The 19,139-nt window shown below is 55.5% G+C and overlaps 1 long non-coding RNA gene across 1 annotated transcript; it reads right to left on the minus strand.

Moving 5' to 3' along the window:
• Positions 1–2,942: 2,942 nt before the first annotated feature.
• Positions 2,943–10,478, minus strand: LOC123603478. The gene is made up of 2 exons (XR_006714902.1): positions 10,220–10,478; positions 2,943–3,007 (listed from the first exon to the last, which is right to left on the minus strand). It is a non-coding gene; the product is annotated as an uncharacterized LOC123603478 (long non-coding RNA).
• Between the last annotated feature and the right edge of the window lie 8,661 nt (positions 10,479–19,139).

A 19,139-nucleotide genomic window follows, 5' to 3' on the forward strand; every position in this document is an offset into this window, starting at 1 on the left:
TAGGTCCTCGGGGCCTCCCCGGATTCACTGTAGGGATTTCTTTATCTGCGGTGGAATGTGCTGGCAGTCAGGGAAGAATGTTTCTCACACTCTGACATCAGCAATCCCTTAACGGGCATGGAGCGCACACACCGACCCCCGAGTTTAAGCAAATTTTAAGAGAACCTTGTGTTTCTAACATGATAAAAGTGCAACTTGGGGGGCGCCTGGGTGGCGCAGTCAGTTAAGCGTCCGACTTCAGCCAGGTCACGATCTCGCGGTCCGGGAGTTCGAGCCCCGCGTCAGGCTCTGGGCTGATGGCTCAGAGCCTGGAGCCTGTTTCCGATTCTGTGTCTCCCTCTCTCTCTGCCCTTCCCCCGTTCATGCTCTGTCTCTCTCTGTCCCAAAAATAAATAAACGTTGAAAAAAAAAAAAAAAAAAGTGCAACTTGGGGAAGTCGTACCAAAAGTAATTGTTTTGTATCAGGAGAGAGGGGGTACCTTCTGAAAATCTGCACCGGTGGTATCTTTGCCCTGTGACCATAGGACGCCACGAGGGTTTTCGCATCCTGTCAGCTTCTTTTCTTACTCCTTATCTGTGCTAAGTTAGAAAATCCCAAACCACAATGACAGGTCATTAGAAATGGCAGCAAACGTTTGGTGGCTGTCAGACGGTTGTGGCTTCAGACCAAACAAGAATCCAGAAATCACAGAGCTGTCTCTCCCTGCAGGCTATTTTCTACTCTTCTGGACACTAGGTCAACAGGTACAAAGCTTCCGAAAGTTAGAAGACTGACTATTTCCCCTTGGGAGAGAGTGCGTGTGGCAAACGAGGTATTTAATCCTCTCTTTGGTTGAATTCTTTAGGTTCTGATGTAATATTTGGATGTGGGTTTACATTAATCTTAATAACATGTCATTGATTCCGTTCCCGTGCTCAGAAACAAAAAATCGCCAAGTGTTGAGAACCAGACTCCATGAAGGAGCAGTCACAAGGCAGTTTGGTTTGAAGAAATTGAGCTAAGACACTTCAGAGCCTAGAAGTGGTCTTACGTGGCACTATCAATGACAAAAAATGATTTTAAGTCATCATTCTTTTTCACAACTTGTGGGAACCTTTTTCTCCAAAGCTAGCCTACTTCAGGGTGGAAGAGAGGTGTCTAGGGGTGGAGAGGTGATTCTTCCCCATTGGTTTGTCCAGAGATACAGGCTCCCTCTATGTTCTTGTTCCGCTACCCTTGGGTCTTGCCCTCGCTGGCATGCTCCAAGGTGGCTCGCCAGTGACTTGAGATTCCAAGCAGGAGTTGAAGGAAAGTGGAGTGGGAAGGCACGCCCACTCCCTCTAAAGACCTGAAAGTCCCCCTTCAGCTCACGTCCCATTGGCCAGGACACTGTCACATGACTGCATCTAGCTGAAAAGGAGGATGGGAAGTGTAGTTTTTGTTCTGAGTGGTCATGTAGCCTGCTAAAAAATTGACAGAGAATGGGGACAAGGAATATTGGGGGGGGGGGGGGGGCAATAGCTGGCATTGCCCAAATGTGAGAGAAAGATCAGGAAGCAGATGGGAATTGGCTTTCAGGCACAAGATCAGGATCCTCCTACTCTTCCGACTGAGCCAGCCAAGCACCCCTGTGCATCATTGATTTAAAGCGATTTCACAGGGGTACCTGGGTGGCTCGGTCGGTTAAGTGACCGACTCTTTTTTTTTTTTAAGTTTATTTATTTATTTTGAGAGAGACAGAGACAGCATGAGCAGGGGAAGGGCAGGGAGAGAGAAAATCCCAAGCAGGGTCTGCACTGTCAGCTCAGAGCCCAGAGTGGGGCTCGAACTCACGAAACCATGAAAACCATGAGATCACGACCTGAGCTGAAACCCAGAGTCAGACGCTTCACCAACTGGGCCACCCAATCGCCCCAAGGGACCAACTCTTGATTTCAGCTCAGGTCGTGATCTTATAGTTGGTGAGACTGAGCCCTGGGCTGGGCTCTGTGCTGACGGGGTGGAGCCTGCTTGGGATTCTCTCTCCCTTTCCCTCTACCCCCCCCCCCCACTCGTGCTTTCTCTGTCTAAATAAAGAAAGAAACATTTTAAAAAAATGTATAACAATTTCACACACACAGGCCCAGATGAAAAGAGAGAAGAGATAAAACCATCTCTTTAAGTCACTGATCATGCCGCTTGAGACCGGTTCTAAGGTCCTTTTTTTTTTTTTTTTTTTTAACTTGAGAGAGAAAGAGATTGAACAGGGAAGAGGCATGGAGAGAGAGAGAGAGAGAGAGAGAGAATCTTAAGCAGGCTCCTGCTGTAGGGATCGATCCCACTCTGGGATCATGACCTGAGCTGAGCCAGACGCAGACGCCCAAGACCGGTTCCCGGTTCTAAGATCTTAAACAGCTTGCTCAGATGGTGACAGGTTCCCTTGTGACAGTCCAAACCTAACCTTAGAGCAGCACAAGGGTCCGACTTCTAAGGAGGAGCGTAAGACGGCCGGGCTCATCCAAACCCAATCATTTTCTCATAATGCACGCCTCTGGTACGATGTGACGTCCAACGCTGTCTTTCCATCAAGGAAGTTTGCCAAAAGCCATTTCTGCATTCTCTCAGAGAAAAATGCGTGTCGTGAATAAACAGCTCTTTTACAAGCTTCTCAGAGAGTATTATGGGGATCTGTGTTTGACTAAGAGGCGTGCAATTTTATTTATTTTTTAATTTTTTTTAATGTTTATTTATTTTTGAGACAGAGAGAGACAGAGCATGAATGGGGGAGGGACAGAGAGAGAGGGAGACACAGAATCGGAAGCAGGCTCCAGGCTCTGAGCCATCAGCCCAGAGCCTGACGTGGGGCTCGAACTCACGAACCGTGAGATCGTGACCTGAGCTGAAGTCGGACGCTCAACCAACTGAGCCACCCAGGCGCCCCTAGGCGTGCAATTTTAAATGCTGCCTGTGTAGTTTTGTTTTGCTTCTTGCCTTTGATGGGGGGAAAATCCGTCCATTTTGTCCTGGAAAGCTTGTTTTACTCTTGTTCTGAAAAGAAAAAAAAAAAAAAAAAAAAAGGGCTCTAATGGTTTACCAGAAAGGTCACTGTACTTTGTTTGAAAATGATGTTAAAGGCTTGATGGCTTTATGCCACTATTTGACAAAGTTTCATAACACACAACGCTCTGGGGATTAAGATGGGCCAGTTAGCAAGTCTAGTGAAGCCCAGGGTTGGATATTCGATATCGTGCTCACTATTTACACTTTTCTTTCTCAGCTGCCTGTGGGAAATCGTCACACGTGTCCCAGTTCTTGGACATTTACATTTTTTAAAACCAGATTTTTGTTCGCGATCTACTCTTACAACCCGGTTCTCTGTTGTAGTATTTGGATTACGATTTCCATCGCTCCTTCTCAAGCTTTTAATGAGCCACTTTTGAACCATTGACTTACTTGAGTTAAGGATATTACACATCACAAAACGAATAACCAAAACCCATAAATGACATGAAGATATATCGCCTGACACAAACTGCCGAGATGGATCGACCAAATCCAAACCCGGTAGTGCGTGCGCGGTGTGGAATAATGTGACAGTTAACGAAGGGCATAATGGGATCGCGGTGAAAATCTTAATGAGTTTTGCATTTTTTTTTAATTTTTTTTAACGTTTATTTATTTTTGAGACAGAGAGACAGAGCATGAACGGGGGAGGGTCAGAGAGAGAGGGAGACACAGAATCTGAAACAGGCTCCAGGCTCTGAGCTGTCAGCACAGAGCTTGACGCAGGGCTTGAACTCACGGACCCGGAGATCATGACCTGAGCCGAAGTCAGACGCTCAACAGACTGAGCCACCCAGGCGCCCCGAGTTTTGCATTTGAATGTTAGGAGTCAAAGAAGTCCCTCCTTTTTTCCTTGAAAATCTCCAACACCTGAGCTTGAAGGAGCCCCAGGGGTCCATGGACCACACTTTAGGAAAATTTCTGTAGCCAGCAAGCCTACCTACCTTCTGAGTCATGACATGGCGGGGGGGGGGGGGGGGGGGGGTGTCCTGTTACACTGCTGTCTGGCCACCTCTGGCTGGAAGTGAGTGTTTTTGGCCGGGCGACACGTTACGTGGGAGGAACGCTGATAGACACATAAGCGGCCACCCAAGAGAGATCTAGGACAATGTAATGACCGGAAACCCGGGCAGCTCAGTTTGAAGGAGACTCGTGGAAACATGAAGGGCCTGTCAGAACCCAGCTCGTCGTGGGCAACTCCAGCCACGTGGTCACCTGATGTCCCGGCTTTAGATACTCGGCCTCTGCCAGGGCCCTTCTATAGGGCACACAAGAAGCTGTTTTTCCAACAGTGCCTAATTCTCCAACACAGACGGTCTTTCTCCAGAACCCCAGGGGCCTACATGGTGGTTCTCCTATTGGGGTGTCAAAATCCTTTCTGACACCACAGATATGGTATGACGATACCATAGGGTCTGCGGGTCTTACGGTCCAAGTGGCCACACCCGGAACTGTCACAGGGCTCTTTCCTGCTCTGGGTCTCACCCAAATCTGGCAGCCTCTCACGCTACCTGTAAATGGGTCAGAGCCATCTTCCCAAGTGTAGACTGTGTTTTCTCCAGCGCTAGCAAAGCCCTACTAAATGTACTTACTTGCGGGGGCGCCTGGGTGGCTCAGTCGGTTTAAGCGTCTAACTTCGGTGCAGGTCGTGATCTCACAGTTCGTGAGTTCGAGCCCCGCGTCGGGCTCTGCGCTGACAGCTCGGAGCCTGGAGCCTGCTTCGGATTCTGTGTCTCCCCCTCTCTCTCCCCCTCCCCTGCTCACGCTCTGTGTCCCTCCGCCTCTCAATAATAAATAAACGTTAAAGAAATTTTTTGTACGCATGATGTTAAGTGTAGGTCGTCCAAAATAGCCCATCAAACTGATACTCTGTAGACAGTCCAGATGATCCAGGTCCCCTCAGGCTACGTTATGACAGAGAGTGGGAGTGAAATATACCCGGAGACAAGACCTCAAAGGCGTGCTGCAATCCAGCCCAAGTGAATGCAAATTGTTTCCGCTCCTCTTGATAGGGAGGAAAAAAGAATGCACTTGTGGGACCGATGGCCATGTACCATACGCCCGCAGTGTGTTCATCCGGTTTAGTAAAGCCATCCCACCTGGCCCAGAGGCGGCAATGAGACTAGCACTTGGTGGCGTCCATTGCCGTCGTCCGACAGCAGCTGTCTGGTGACTTTCTGGTTTTGCGTGACACATCCACCCTAGCAAGCCCACTTCTCTGCGCCTTTTGATCCTTTCCTGTCCGCTCTGGCAATTCTAGCATTTCCACTGCACTCGGTGTGAAGTCGGCCCGCAGGTGATCCAGGTCCCAAATCCTGGAGAGAGTCTGTTTCCTGAAGTGCCTCTAGAGCCTGTGACTCTTGATCTCAGGGTTGCGAGTTCGAGCCCCACACTGGGTTTGGAGATTACTTAAAAAATAAATAAATAAAGTCAGCTTCCTTGGACCACTCCTGGCCACCAACTGTCTTAGGACAAGCCCCTGGGAAACGGACTCTGAAATGGAGATTTGGGTGCAGGAATTTGTTGGGGAGTGAATCAATCAGGACTCGACAGAGAGAGAGAGATCTTTAACTGCGATACATTCATCACGGACATCTCCGCCGACCCCACGAAGAGTTCTGGAGCTGAGATGGCCCTTCGGAGTTGTCCTCCCTGGAGACAAGGGTTTGGGCATTTGTACCCGCATGTCAACCAGTCATAGGATGACTGCCTCCGAGGAGGAAGCATGATCTGTGGCAAAGGCAATCCCTTTGGCGGACAGTGATTCTGGGAGAGGGCTGGGGAGTCAGCGGCTCCCACATTCCCATCCGCTTGGGAAATGGGTGTCTCAGTCCTGCGGTGGGTGCCTGGACTCACATCCCAGGAGTGCCTACGGCACAGATTGGGGAAAGGCAGATTTCAAAGACCCCTCCGGCCATCAGAGCTTCTTTGAAAAATAGCGACAGCCCTGTCACCAGAAGTATGTGAGCCTGAATCTATAATTACCTGTCCCGGGTCTTACAGAAAAAAAGCATGGACCGAGCAGAGCTTGGGCTCAATTAACAGTTTTCAGGGAGCACCTGGGTGGCTCAGTCCGTTAAACGCCCGACTCTTGGTTTTAGCTCAGGTCATGATCTCACAGGTTTGTGAGTTCAAGCCCCACATGGGGCTCTGTGCTGATAGTGTAGAGCCTGCTTGGGATTTTCTCTCTCCTTCTCTCTCTGCCCCTCCCCTGCTTGTGCCCTCTCTCTCTCTCTCTCTCTCTCTCAAAATAAATAAGTAAATTAAAAAAAAAAAAACAGTTTTCAAACTGGGTTCCAAGGCGCCACGAGGGTCTCTCAGATTTCTCAGGGGGCCGCATGGAGATTCAGGTTCAGGTTCATCCCACGCCCCTTGCCATCACTGCTGTGACCAGGACAGCTCCAATGTCATCTGCTGATACACTAGGGCTCTCTGCACAAAGTTTTGTTTGTGGAAAGTCTTTTGCTGCTGGAAAATAACACGAGGAAATTTTGCAGAATACCTAACCAGGACTCCTCAAGATATCAAGGCGATGAAACATAAGGAAATACTGGGAAACCATCATAAACCAGAGAGGACCAAGGAGGCATGACAACCAGATACAATGTGACGTCCCTGATGGGATCCTGGAACAGAAAAGGGACACGGGCAGAAAAACTCGTGAAACCCAAGTAAACTCTGGAGATTAATTAATAGTAACAAACCAATATTGACTTCTTCATTTTGGCAAATGCACCGTGGTGATGTAGTCTGTGAATGCTGGGGAGAACTGCGTGAGGGATAAATGGGACTTTTCTGTATTTCCTTTGCAACTTTTCTGTAAATCTAAAATTGTTCCAGAATAAACACATTCTTCTGGAAAAAATCGCATTAGGAGCCCATCGGACAGATGAGTTCCAAATATTTCCAGAAATGAAAAGACAGATGGGCTTTGCTGATCTAGGAAGGCTTCCAGGAGGAGGCCAAGCTTGGATCTTAGATGGGATTGGGATGTCAGGATTGGGTAAGTTTCCTGCCCACAGATTTCTCTGTGGAATGTTGGATATTCATTTTCCTGTCTTTCCTTATCTCCAGCTTCTCCAGGAAAGTAAGGACCCATCTGGAAAGGAGGGAACTGAAGTTGGGCTCACTGGGGTGGATGAAACTATTGAAACATTAAAGTTCAAACAGGCTTTGAAGGGAGATCGAGAGGCTGGTTTGTGCCTCGGTCTCTTCATCCTTGCTTAGGGGCCCAAGCTAAGGCCAGGAGAAGTCAGACAAAGGAGGAGACACAGGCCATGCCCCCAGTCTGATGGAAAAAGCCAGGGTTATTATCTCAAGGGACCCCAATGTGGTGGGGACAACACAGTCCCTGCTCTCAGGGAATCTCAGTCTGAATGAGGAGACCATGGTTCCCGCCTCTGGGAGCCTCCTGTCCGATGGGAGGGACACAGTCTGAAGGAGGAGGCAGGATACATCCCACACATGCAGCGATATCTAAGCTAACTTGCGGATATTGGTATTCAGGGACAGGGAGAGCCTGGGGGGAAGGCTCGAAGAGAAGAGGACTGTGGCTCTTGTACAAAGAAGCCAGTAGGAAGGGTCCTGGGACACAGCTGATAGGCCCCCTGGAAGGGGGTCTTGCTCAGATACGGATGTTCGCTCTGACAATGGGGGCCACCAAGCCTCTGATCCCTTGTCCTCACAAGGACTGAGAGCAGCTGAGAAGCAGTGAAGGGACAGCGAGGGACAGGCTATGGATGGATACACACGGAGGAGACAGATAGGGAGGGACTCAGCCAGAGATGCCAGCAGAAGATCTGAGATGGAGAGACACAGAATGGATGTGAGCCTAAGACCAACACAGGCGCAGAGGCAGAGAGCCCGCGCCCCTGTCCCCCCCCCCCCCCAGGCCTCGGCCTCCAGCCGACCCAGCCATGGCCCCCCGCTGGCCTACCCCATTTGCATCCGCCTGCCTCCAGGCTCTCTCAGCCTCTGGCACTGCCCCAGTGTTTTCCCTCACTAGGTATCAAATGCAAGCTAGAGCCAAAATCCACGTGTCCTAGCTGGCTGGGGAGGAGGCTCCCTGGGAAGGGAAGCGAGTGAGTGCAGGCACAGCCCCCGTCCACTGTGCGGTGCGGGGCAGGGGCAGGGGCAGGGGCAGGTGGAGGAGGCAGGGAGGACCTGTGCCTTGCTCCTCTGGGTGTGCTCAGAGGCTAGCCCAGTGCTGGGCACGACGGGGTGGTCAGCGGTGGCTCCTGACTGGCCAAACGAGTACTGCCCGGTCAATATTAAAGAATGGGTGATGGCACGGTGGTGAGAGCCTGGGTTCAAATCTCAGCTTCACAACTTCCTGGCTGTGTGACCTCGAGCATGCTCCTGGACCTCTCTGAGCCTCGGTTTCCTCCTCTGTAAAGCAAGGATAAGGAAGTTAACAAAACCCGGCCTTGTAGGATCGTTGTGGCCGTTCCGTGAGCTACTGTGGCCCTTAGGACAGTGCCTGGCATACAGAAAACACCAAACACCTGGGGATGCCTCACGGGTATGGTTTTCCTGCCTGTGTCACATGCATATGTGTTCAGTGTGGAAGTGGTGTGGGCAAGGGTGCTCGTGGGTTGGAACGTAGCGAGGGTGGCGGTGAGGTTATGCAGCGGGAAGAGCGCTCGGTCTGTGGCCAGGCAGGCATGGGATCTAGTCACAGATTCACCACCTCTTGGCTGGGGGGCGGGGGGAGGGGAGGGCGAGGGTCCCTAGCAAGGGGCTTCTCTTCCTCTACAGAATGGGTGTAAGATCTTCCTGGGCGGGGGGGTCAGGGAGGAGGAGCCAAGTGCCACTTGAAGCCCGATTGAGGGCCGTATTCCTTCCCGCGTTGGACGTGGTCTGTTGGACGCGGCTCTGCGTGTTCTAGCCGTTTGCATGGATTTGCAAATATGGGAGGCATGAGACCATGGAACGAAGCCTGATCCAGCTGTCGGGGCACCTGGGGCCTGCCTCAGCTCTAGGAAGAGCATCCTGGGGCCCCGCCTTGATCCCCCCGGGTCTCAGGTTCTCCATCTGTACCAAAGACGTGCCAAGACTGACCTCCCAGTGCTGTCGTGAGGATGAGACGAGATGATGCGTGAGGTGCCGTCAGCCAACGGCCCTTCTCAAGAGCTCTCCGGCCGCCACGGTGCTGCGGTTCGCTTCCGGCCGCCTGACACTGTGAGCCTTCCCATGTGTGCGCGCAAATGGAGTGTGCCGTTTGCGCAAGGGGCCAGATCTTCAGGAAACGGAGGAGGATGTCCCTTGGCATCCATCCTGGGTCTCTTGGACCCGTCCAGTGGCGCTTAAGCCCGCGGAGCCAGGCTGCCTGGGTTTGAATCCCAGCTCGGCCACTTCCTAGCTTTGTGACCCCAGGCAACTGACTTAACCTCCCTGCGCTTCTCTTTCCACGTCTGAAATTGGAGACAGCAACAGCGCCCCCCTCAGGGGGCTCTGTGAGGAGTACACAGTTCAAGCGCGCAAAGTGCTCAGGGCAGAGCCTGGTACAGATGTTTGTAGTTATTCTTGAGCGGGACTGGGTCTGTGGGGGTGCGTTCCGCTGCCCAGTTCCCATGTCTCTCCTGGCCAAACAGATAGCTCATCCGCTGGAACAGCCCTTTCTGAGTTCTGACCAGTTTCTCGTAGGCAGAAGTTCCTAGAAGGGTGCAGCCTGAGGCAAAGCAGCCAGCACAAGCTGCTAAAATAATCACACTTACAGGAGGCCCAGGATGTCGGTGGGACAGATAGTTTTGAAAGTGAATGTGAGTTTCTGGAAAGAGAAGCTGGGGGACACGTTTCTGCAGGTCCCCGGCCGGGTGGGACAGAGCAGGCTCCTCTGTGCTCTATGCCTCCCCCTCCCAGGCCCCCTTCCCACCCAGAACCTCCCAAAGAGGCAAGTGACCTGAGGGGGCGGTGGGAATCGCCCTTGGCAGGGACGGAGGTCTCACCCTCTGAGGGTCAGGTCTCCCTTCCCACTGTTCCTTTCTGCCCTTGCCCTGCCCGTGACCTCAGGAGTGGGAACATGTAAAGGGGAGGGGGTGGGGGTGATAGGGATGGGAGGAGAAATGAGGGGCTGTCAGAGAGAGGGAGATGGAAAATGTGGGGGGGGGGGGGCGCTGTGACCGGAGCAGGCAGAGGCTCACGCGCTCGTGAAGGGTGTTTGCCTGAGCGCGTGAGCGGATGTGTGTGACGCAGTACCTGTGTCTGTGCCCCGCTGTCTGTCCGTCTGACCGGGAAGGGGCAGAATCGTAGACCCACGCCACCAGCAGGGACATTTTCTGACCAGACTCCTGTTGTGCAGAGGGACGAACAGGCTAAGGAATGAAACGCCCAGTCGCTGGGCAAGTCGGGTACCAGACCTTTGGTCTCTAGACAACGAATCCCGGGCTGGGGGTGGGAAGATGAGGAGGAAGGGGGCTGAGAACACACGTTTCGTTTCAGGGGGTAGGGAGAGGATTGGGAACTCTTCCTAACTCCTGCCCTTGCCCTCGGTCTCCCCTCCAGCCCCCAGCTACTTCCTCAGGCTGGAGGAGGAGACCACCCCCAGGGATGCCCCAGAGGAGGTGGGGGAAGCAGCCTTGCAGGGTGCAGGGCCCCCGTGGGAAGGGGCCAGGCATCCAGCCTCCCACGTTCCTGCAGACGTGGACTCCCCACCCCAGCAGGGATGTGTCATCCTTGGAGCCCGTGACAGTAGCTGCAGCCTCTCTCCAGCTTTCCTGCCAGACCCGGCCTCGAATGTGGGGAGGACCCTTCGGAAAGCCGTCTGGGCACATCCCCAGCCTGGCAAAGCTAAGCCCTAAGATGGAGGGGGGCGGGGAGGAGCCTGAGCCCTCCAAAGTGCCGGCCCTCCCCTACCTGGCCCTCCTCAGTGTCCCCACCTGGGAAATGGGAGAAAAGGACAGAACGTTCTAGCGGTGAGGGGCGAAATGGAATCTCCCAGCAGGGCCTCACCCTGGTCTGGCATATGGCTTCCCTGCTCCTCCTCCCTGAGCCCCCTGCCTCGGCCCTAAGGGAGGAGGGCCCTCGGCCCTTAGATTGGGGGAGGAGAGGAGAGAGGGTCCATGGCCAGAGGAGGGAAGCTGCAACCAGAGCAGACATTCCCGATGACTCACGGGCCCGGAACGCCTCTCCAGGCGGCAGGGCAGCCTCTGTTCAGCGGGGGCAGCCTGAGAAGACCCAGGCCCCAGCAGGGGGTGGGGGGGAGGGGAAGGCGGAAGGTCGAGAAGCAGAACCCAAGAGAGGCTCGGGGACAGTCACTGAGAGGTGCCTTAGGGAAGAGGGGACAATGTGTCTCTCCCAGGGCAGCGGCAACAAACAACGAAGGCTGGGCGCTATAGGAGACGCCCGTCCCCCACCTCCAGGGAACGCCCTTTCTGGAGAATGGCTTGAGAAGAGGAAACCGGTCTGCCCCTACCCCTTCCTGGGACTGAAAATCACACCCTCCTGCCCTAAGGAGGCAGGGGGGTGGCTTTGATGGTCTCCACAGAGCCCCCCCTTACTTTCTTTGCTGCCCATGCCCCACCAGGGGCCCCAGCCCCTTCCATTTGCTCGGTCTCATCTTTGGAGAGGGGAAACTGAGGCCCAGAGCGGTCCAGGGGGTATGGGGAACGCAACTGCTCCCTCCCAGGTCTGCCTGACCTGGCAGAGCTCTGGGCTCAGGGTGCCCCTGTTCAGTTCCTCCTTCCCGCCCCCCACCCCCACCCCAGCAGAAGAAGCAGGAGAGCCATCGGTCTACGTGGCAGGCAGAGGGGGGCCTGCGAGGGAGGGGAGCTGGGAATGAGGTCAGCGGGTTGGATGGGCCAGGCTGTGGCTGTGAAGGCATCTGGGCTGCAGCAGTCTGGAAGGTAGGGGCCTCCGGGCCGGCCACTCCCAGCCCCAACCCGCCATCCACCCGCCCACCATGGCCTGTCTCCCGGCTCCTGCTCCTCCCCTCCCTGCAGCCCACACTCCAGCCAGGCCAGATGGTTCCCATCAAGCCTCTTCCATGTGGCAGTTCCACCCTGCCCACCGGGCTCCCTTCCCCCTCTGGCCACACGGCTCCGCTGAGAGTTGGGGAGCAGCTCTCTTGCCCTGTCCCCCCAGGCCTGGGTGAGCATCATGTGGGGTCCTTGTGCCTCTTGACCGCCCTCGCCCCCATCCCCAGTTGCTTCCCTGGTCCCTCCAGCCCCCAGCGGCCCTCACCACTCAGGATCTTGAGGCGGAGCAGGGATCTTACCCCTGACCCCTCGATCTCAGCCGTGTGACCTTAAGCAGGTCAGTTCCCTACTCTGAGCCTTGGTTGTCTCATCCGTGCAAGGAGGAGAGAGCAGGGCAGAAGGAGTTCAGAGGTGGAATGAGTTCATTCCACCTGAACGTCTGTTGTATCATATTCCCACTTTACAAGAACAGGAAGCTCTAGAATCTAGTAGAAACCGACTTCAGAGGAGTCATCTGGTCTACCTCTTTGCATGCTCCCAAGTGGCGTTTCCTTGATGCTCTGAGACCTGTAAGTCCCACCCACTCTCCTCGCATTTTCCCCCCTTCCCCAGGGGCTCCAGACTTCAAACTTGAATTCTGCGGCTACCAAGGGATAGGTTTTCTGGGCAAGCCCTTTGGCAAAAGGCTTACGACCAAACCCTACTCAAAAGCAGTCAACTGGCTCTCTGGCCCCCAAATAGATTTGAAATTCTTGTGCTAGAACTCCAGGCCTTTAGAAGTTGGCCCCAGCCTAATTTTCCAGCTGTATATTCCATGCTTCCTCTGCCCAAGGCCTTTTCCCCACCACCTCTCTCTCTCTCTCTCTCTCTCTCTCTCTCTCTCTCTCTCTGTCTCTCTCTCTCTGTTGGAGTCAGGGGAGGTTTCCCAGGTTGGTGACGCCCTCCCTCCCATTCCAGCCCTGCATTCAAACCCTGTCACCCACCTCCAAGGCTCGGCTCAAAAGCAACTCCTCTCTGAAACCTGCCTTATCTCCCGTCGGCGTTCTCGTCACCTTTGCATCTCTCTGGAGGCTTCCATTTACTGAGCATGACATAGGGCCAGCAAGGTGGCCTCCCACGGCCCCGTTTCACACACTGGGGAAATGAGGATCAGAGAGATGGAGAACCTTACACAAAATCACACAGCCAGTGCTGCCCTGGGCGAGAGACATTTCCAGCTTTCTTTTATTCCCCAACCTGGCTCCCCCCCATTCTCTAAGGACAGGAGCTGGCCCCAGGAGGTCCGCAGTAACCCTCCACTGAACAGAATTGACCGGAGTATTTGCAGTGGGCGCTGAACTCAGGATGTCCTTCCGTGCACGGGGCCCTCGCCCAATCTCCTCCTTTCCAGGGTATCACACCATCCAGTCCGTCAGTCAGAAGGGCAGGAGTCATAGGGATGACCGCTTCTTACTACCATGCTCCCACATCCACCTGTAAACCCTCCCTCTTGAAGCCATGCTTTTCTCTGGTTCCACCCCTGCTTCAACCCGGTCCAGGCTCTCCTCCTCTCTCACTTGGGCACCTGCCGCAGCTGACTTGGTCCACAGCCCTCCTGTCTGCAGCCGCTGCCCCGAGTGACTACGGCAGTCTCCTACGGACACAGACCTGATTGCGCCCCTCCCCGCTTCAGACGCTCTAACGGGTTCCCTGGCCGTTAAGGGACAGGGCTAAACCCCCTGATGTGGCTTCTTCGGCCTGCCGGCCTTGGCTGCCTGTGCCCCAGCCGCACTGGCCTTCTCTGGGCTCCCTGGACATCTAGCACTTGCCATGCTCCCTCCTGCCCCAGAGCCTGCGCATATGTGGTGACTTTTACTGCAAACCCCCACGCTGTCACCTACCCCTTACCTAAGGTCTCCCCACTCGTCTGCCAGCCTATCCAGGGAAGCCTTACTGGGCCCCCAGGTCCAGGGATGACTCCCTGGGATGCCTGCCACTCAGAGCTCTGTGCTCCCTTCCTTCAAGACCTTGATAGTTGCCATCACGTGTTTATTTATTAGTGTGATTTCACCCGCGTCTGTCTCTACCAGATATAAGTTCCATGAGGGCGGGCACCGACGGGCCAGACCCCAGTGCAAAGTGCCTGACATGTAAATGTTGTTGAATGAATAATTCTGGACCCTTTCTGTGCCCAAGCCACGCTCTGTCCAAAGGGGTGCCTTGCCCAGGGCTGGAACCAGTGAAAAAACTGGGATCCCCCACGCCTCCCCCCCCCCCACTCAACCGCCACCCCAGAAACTCCAGAATCCCAGGTTTGCCAGGAGGAACCAGTGGCTGAGGCTTCCTGGGGGTGGGGGGGGTGGGGGTGGGGTGAAAGAAGTGGATGATGGGCTCTGAACAGGTGTCGCCATCTCACAGAGGCTCCCCACCCCCCTGCTCTTTTTTTTTTTTTTTTTCTTCAAATCGAAGCCTCCAAGGAGCCTTTGCACCCACCTCCTAGTCACTTGGATCAGACATCTGGTTGTGATAAGAGCCTTGCCCCGCTCTGCCCCACTCCCCCCCCCCCAGGCTGGCAGCTTTCCTGGGGTGGAGGCCTGCACGCGGCATCAGGAGACAGCCCCACCATGGAATCGAGGTGCCAGAGATACCGGAAGAGAATGGGAGAGAAAGAGCAGGGAGGGAGGAAGAGAGCGTGGGTGGAGGGGCGGGACAACGGGGCGGCCAGACGCAGAGGAGAGAAAGAACACGGGAAGGAAAAGATCTAAGGAAAGGAAGGACAATCTGTGACCAGGAGAAATGGGGGTGGGGGGGGTGGGGGGGATAAAAGAACAAGAATCAGGAAGGAAGTGGGGAAAGAGAATGGGGCTACCACCAGTACAGAAAGGAACCAGACCAGAAAGGAGTAAAAAGTCATTCAGTTCCTTGGCTCACCCAATTTCTGACAGAACCTTCTCTGCCCCCAGACCAGGTGAGGGCGAGAGATGGGGCGGAGCCCCTGCCAGGTCCCTTTCCCGGGAGCTCACGCTCCAGCAGGGAAGATGGGCATTGCCTCCTCACTTGAGTTCACCCACGGAGCGAGGCGAGAGCCCATTCAGCACACTATGCTCATCTGGGACCTGGAGGAGACCTGGGAGGGGTGGCTGGGGTGGGCCTCGGGAGTCCTGATGTCACTGGTGGCTCACGCTCCAGCCCCTTCCCTGGCTCCCCTGCCCCTCCCTTTTCCCCCCTCCTGGACTGGGCCCCTCACCCCAAGAATAGTTGCCAGGGCTAGAAATCAAGCGTTCTCTTCAAGAGCCCGGACTGAGGGCACATTCTAGAAGAGAATGGGGTGCCGGCTAGGCCTGGATGTGGGTATCCGAGGGGAGAGAAGGCCAAAAGCAAGGGGGATCCAGAAAAAGAGCTCAGGAGAGGGAAGGGTGGGGGAAAGAAACACAGTTTCCTGGAAGAAAAAGAGGAGGGAGGCAGAAGACAGACAGACAGACAGGAGTGGGGGTGGCTCCGAGCAGGCAAAGAAAGAAGGACAGGAGGGAGGATGGGGCATCTACTCACTCTCCTCCCCTCTCGGCTAAGCTCCTCCTCCAAGCCGGGAGCTCTCCGACCCCATTTCCTGGCCTCCCACTTGCTCCCCAGCTCCTTCCAGTGTGGCTTCGCCACCCACCGAAACTTAGGGCGCTAATCAATCACCGCCATGTTGCCAAACCCAGGGAGCATTCCACCTCTTGTACTAATTCTCTCTGCAGCATCTAATTCTCCCTCCTTCTAGAACAATCTTCCCTTGCACCCACCAACCCTGTCCTCCGCGCCTTCCTACTCCCACTCTTGTCCTGTCTCCCGTGCGGGGCTCCTCCACCCCTTCCCACCCCTTCAACCATGAGGGTCCTTATCGCTTCTCGGCCTTTTGGCTAAGATCAAGTGCAGCCATGAGGGTCCTCAGGCTCATCCCAGCCCTTCACCGCTCCTGCCTCCATGATGACTCCCTCCACACCACCGTCCTGGGGTCCCACGTAGGGCTTTCCTCTGAGCTCCAGACCCAGCCACCCACGGGTTGCCCACACATTGCTGACCGGACATCTCACGGCACCTAACACTCCACATGGACAGGCTTCCTTCCTCACCTTCCCCCTGAGCCTGGAAAGGATGGAAGAGACGGAGGGACATCTCGGAAGGCTGAGGGACTTGGATGGAGGCTGAGGCTGAGAGAGAACAGAGCCCGGCCTGGAAGCCAAAGAAGTTCGCTGAGGCCCCAAGGGCCCCAAGGGAGGAAGAGGATCCCACACACTTGGGGTCTGCCCCAGACTCTGTCCCCAGGGACCCTCGACAGGACCCGGGCAGAGCTCTGTGATGGGGACCCGTGGAGACCAAGCTCTCCACTGCAGTCACACTCTCAGAGCCCCTCCCCTTCTCTCTCTTCAACCCTCTCCTAGGGTCCCTCCATCACCAGCTGCGGCCAGGGTGGGGTAGAGGGGCATTGTGGAGGGTCAGACTGGGGAAGGAGAGTCAAAGCAGCTGGAAAGGGCTGATCCCCACCCCCCACTGTCCCCAGGTGCACCACTGCGTCCTTGCCCCACACCACAGAGTCCAGACGGGGGACCTGGGGGGGGGGTCTCGAGGGAGGGGGGGAGCTGGGGCACCCAGGCCTGCCCTTTCTCTCATGGAGGGAGGGCACTTGGGGAAATTTGGAAAAGCAGAGAACTCAGAGCTCAGCATTTTCCTCTTTCTGTTTTTCTTCTTGAGGAATTTTTTTTCCCTAAGTGCTGATGACTTTACCATTGCTTGGGGTGTGTGTGCGGGGCGGGGGGGGGGGAAGATTTTTGGCTTTTGCTCTCCCCCCAACTCCAAATGCCGGACAAAGCCTAACATTCCAGAAGAAGCCAGAGCTTCAGAGTTTCCTAAAGATGAGGTGGCGTCTCCTCCCCTCTCCCAGCTCCCTCCCTCGTCCCTCCGCCCCCCCCCCCCCCAAGTCTCAAGCCCAAGGAGGCCCAGCCAGGCTGGGAGGAGACCCCAAGCACATTCTTCCTCTCGCTGTCATGCTGCAGAAATTAAAGACACATCTTTGGGCTGGGTGCCCGCCAAGCGTTTCAAGTCGAAAGTGGCAGAGGAGGCCCTGGGCCTCCGCTCTGTGCCACGTGTAAAAGAGTGTAAAGGATGCTTGGAAAGCCTCTCCCCGCAGCTCCGGGGACAGAAGTCTGAAACTGGATGTTGGGGCAGTGATTCTCTCTCACACACACACACACACACACACCACCCGCCAACCTCAGGGGTCCCTGAACATCCTTCAGAATCCCGGGCCCAAGAACCCCAAGCTCCTACTTCTCATCCGAGGCTTAATCTCTTCTTTAAGACAGGCGTGGGACAGCCTGGACCAGGGGACTGCAGGCTGGAGCCAGTCAGGGAGGTTGGCATGAGGCACCAACCCTCACCCCAAGCCTGTGACGCCCTGCCCCAGGCGATCACTGCCAAGCGACAGGACCCTTGTCCTCTGTTGGGGAGGGGCGCCCCTTGACCCTGACCCACACTGGGGGGGGGGGTGCAGAAACTGCCATCTCAGCACCTCAGCCCCTGTCCTGCCCTGCAGTCGCTGGCACTAGGCGGGGGCAGACCCTGGGCCACAAGCTGCTGCCACATGGTGAGGATAATTGATGAAGGCCCGTCCCTCCATTGCTGTCTGCAGCCCTGCCTCTCTGGAAACTCTATATTTTCCCTTTAATTATAGCCCCTGCACTCTCCCTCTGCCGCCCCACCCGCACCGCTCATCCTGGCTGCCCACGGCCCACGCCGACGTGGCTCCCTCCCCTTCTGTTCCCTTGGTCTTTTTTTTTTTTTTTTTTTTCCTTTGCCTTCGTTGCACAAAACCAGCTGGGGGAGGGCGTGGAGAGGGGCGGGGTGGGGGGGAGGCAATGGAATCTTGGATGGTTTGGGGGAGGCGGGGACTCCCCGCTTCCACGTTAGCAGCTCTGGAACGATGGGGGTGGGGGCCCCAAGGCAGGAGGGCCTGGAGTTGACGGGCATTGCAAGGGACCCCAACTGGCTTCTCTTGGGCCCACAGATTGTGGTAGAGCCAAGGGTAGGGTGCCGTTGGGAGGATGGGACACGGGCAGGGGAGGACACTAGCTTTGGGGGCATCTCCCCCCAACGGAGCCTGTTGTTCTTGGGATCCTCACCTCCATGCAGGGTACAGAAGAACCTCTCCTGGTGCCAGGGGCAGAGAGCAATGCCCCGGGTTTTCAGGAAAGAGGGACAGCAGTGGAAAACATCCTCTAAAATAAAGTCATCAACCTCCCCTTCAATTCCATCCCGAGCCCCCAAAGCCTAGTCCCCCCCCCCCCAGACACCCAAATTCTCCCTCTGTCCCCAACCTCAAGTCCAGGTACAAGCAGTGAGCGGCTTTCCGCAGCTCCCGAAGGAGCACCCTCTCTCTGACCCAGTGCCTTCCACCCAAGTCTTCCGCTATGCTGTGTACGGGGGTCTCTAACCAGGCCCTGGCTGCAGCCTGGGCCAACCCCCCAGAGGACCCTTTTCTAGGTCACTAGTGATCTTGGCGCTCCCATGCAAACCCACTCGCCTGGGCATAAAAGAGTCCCGGCAACTTCCCACGACCACTCGGCTGCCTGGCCACTTAACCACCAAGCCTCCTTCTGGAGAGACCTCGCAGTCAAATTTCTCATCCAGTGCCTCAACCTCCCCACCCCATCCTCTCTCAGTCCCGCCTCAGGTTTGGGGGAGAGCGTTCCAGGCTTCCATCCTGAAGCCTCAAGCATGGCAGAATTGACATCCTCAAGATAAACCCCTTCTGGCCAACAACCCCCCCCCCCCCCCCGCCCCGCCAAGTATCTGATTCTTAATGTCTGCAAAGGAATCTCTAACGTGTTCCCCAAATATGCCTAAGCTTCATATCCCAGCCACACCAGAAGACACCCCTAAACGGGCACATCTTTTAGAGGGAGAACCTGGTCTCTTCTACCCATCTTTTAGCTGTTGTGGGACAGGTCAGGAAGGCGAATGAGGCATGGCCAGGACGGCCCTCTCCCAATCACCCCCAGTCCTTCCACCTCGGGAAGGCTCCCCTGCCAGCCCCTCAGTTCCAGATCCCCCAGACGGAGGGATCTCAGGAAGAAAGCCCAAGGGGGCCCCACGACCCAGTCTTTAGCCCGCACTATACTGAGGACCTAGCCATCCCTCCGCAGCAGCACCTCTGGCCCAGCCTGGGCTGGGGGGCTGGGGAG

This window comes from Leopardus geoffroyi, chromosome E1 (genome assembly GCF_018350155.1).
Source record: "Leopardus geoffroyi isolate Oge1 chromosome E1, O.geoffroyi_Oge1_pat1.0, whole genome shotgun sequence".
Lineage (NCBI taxonomy): Eukaryota > Metazoa > Chordata > Mammalia > Carnivora > Felidae > Leopardus > Leopardus geoffroyi.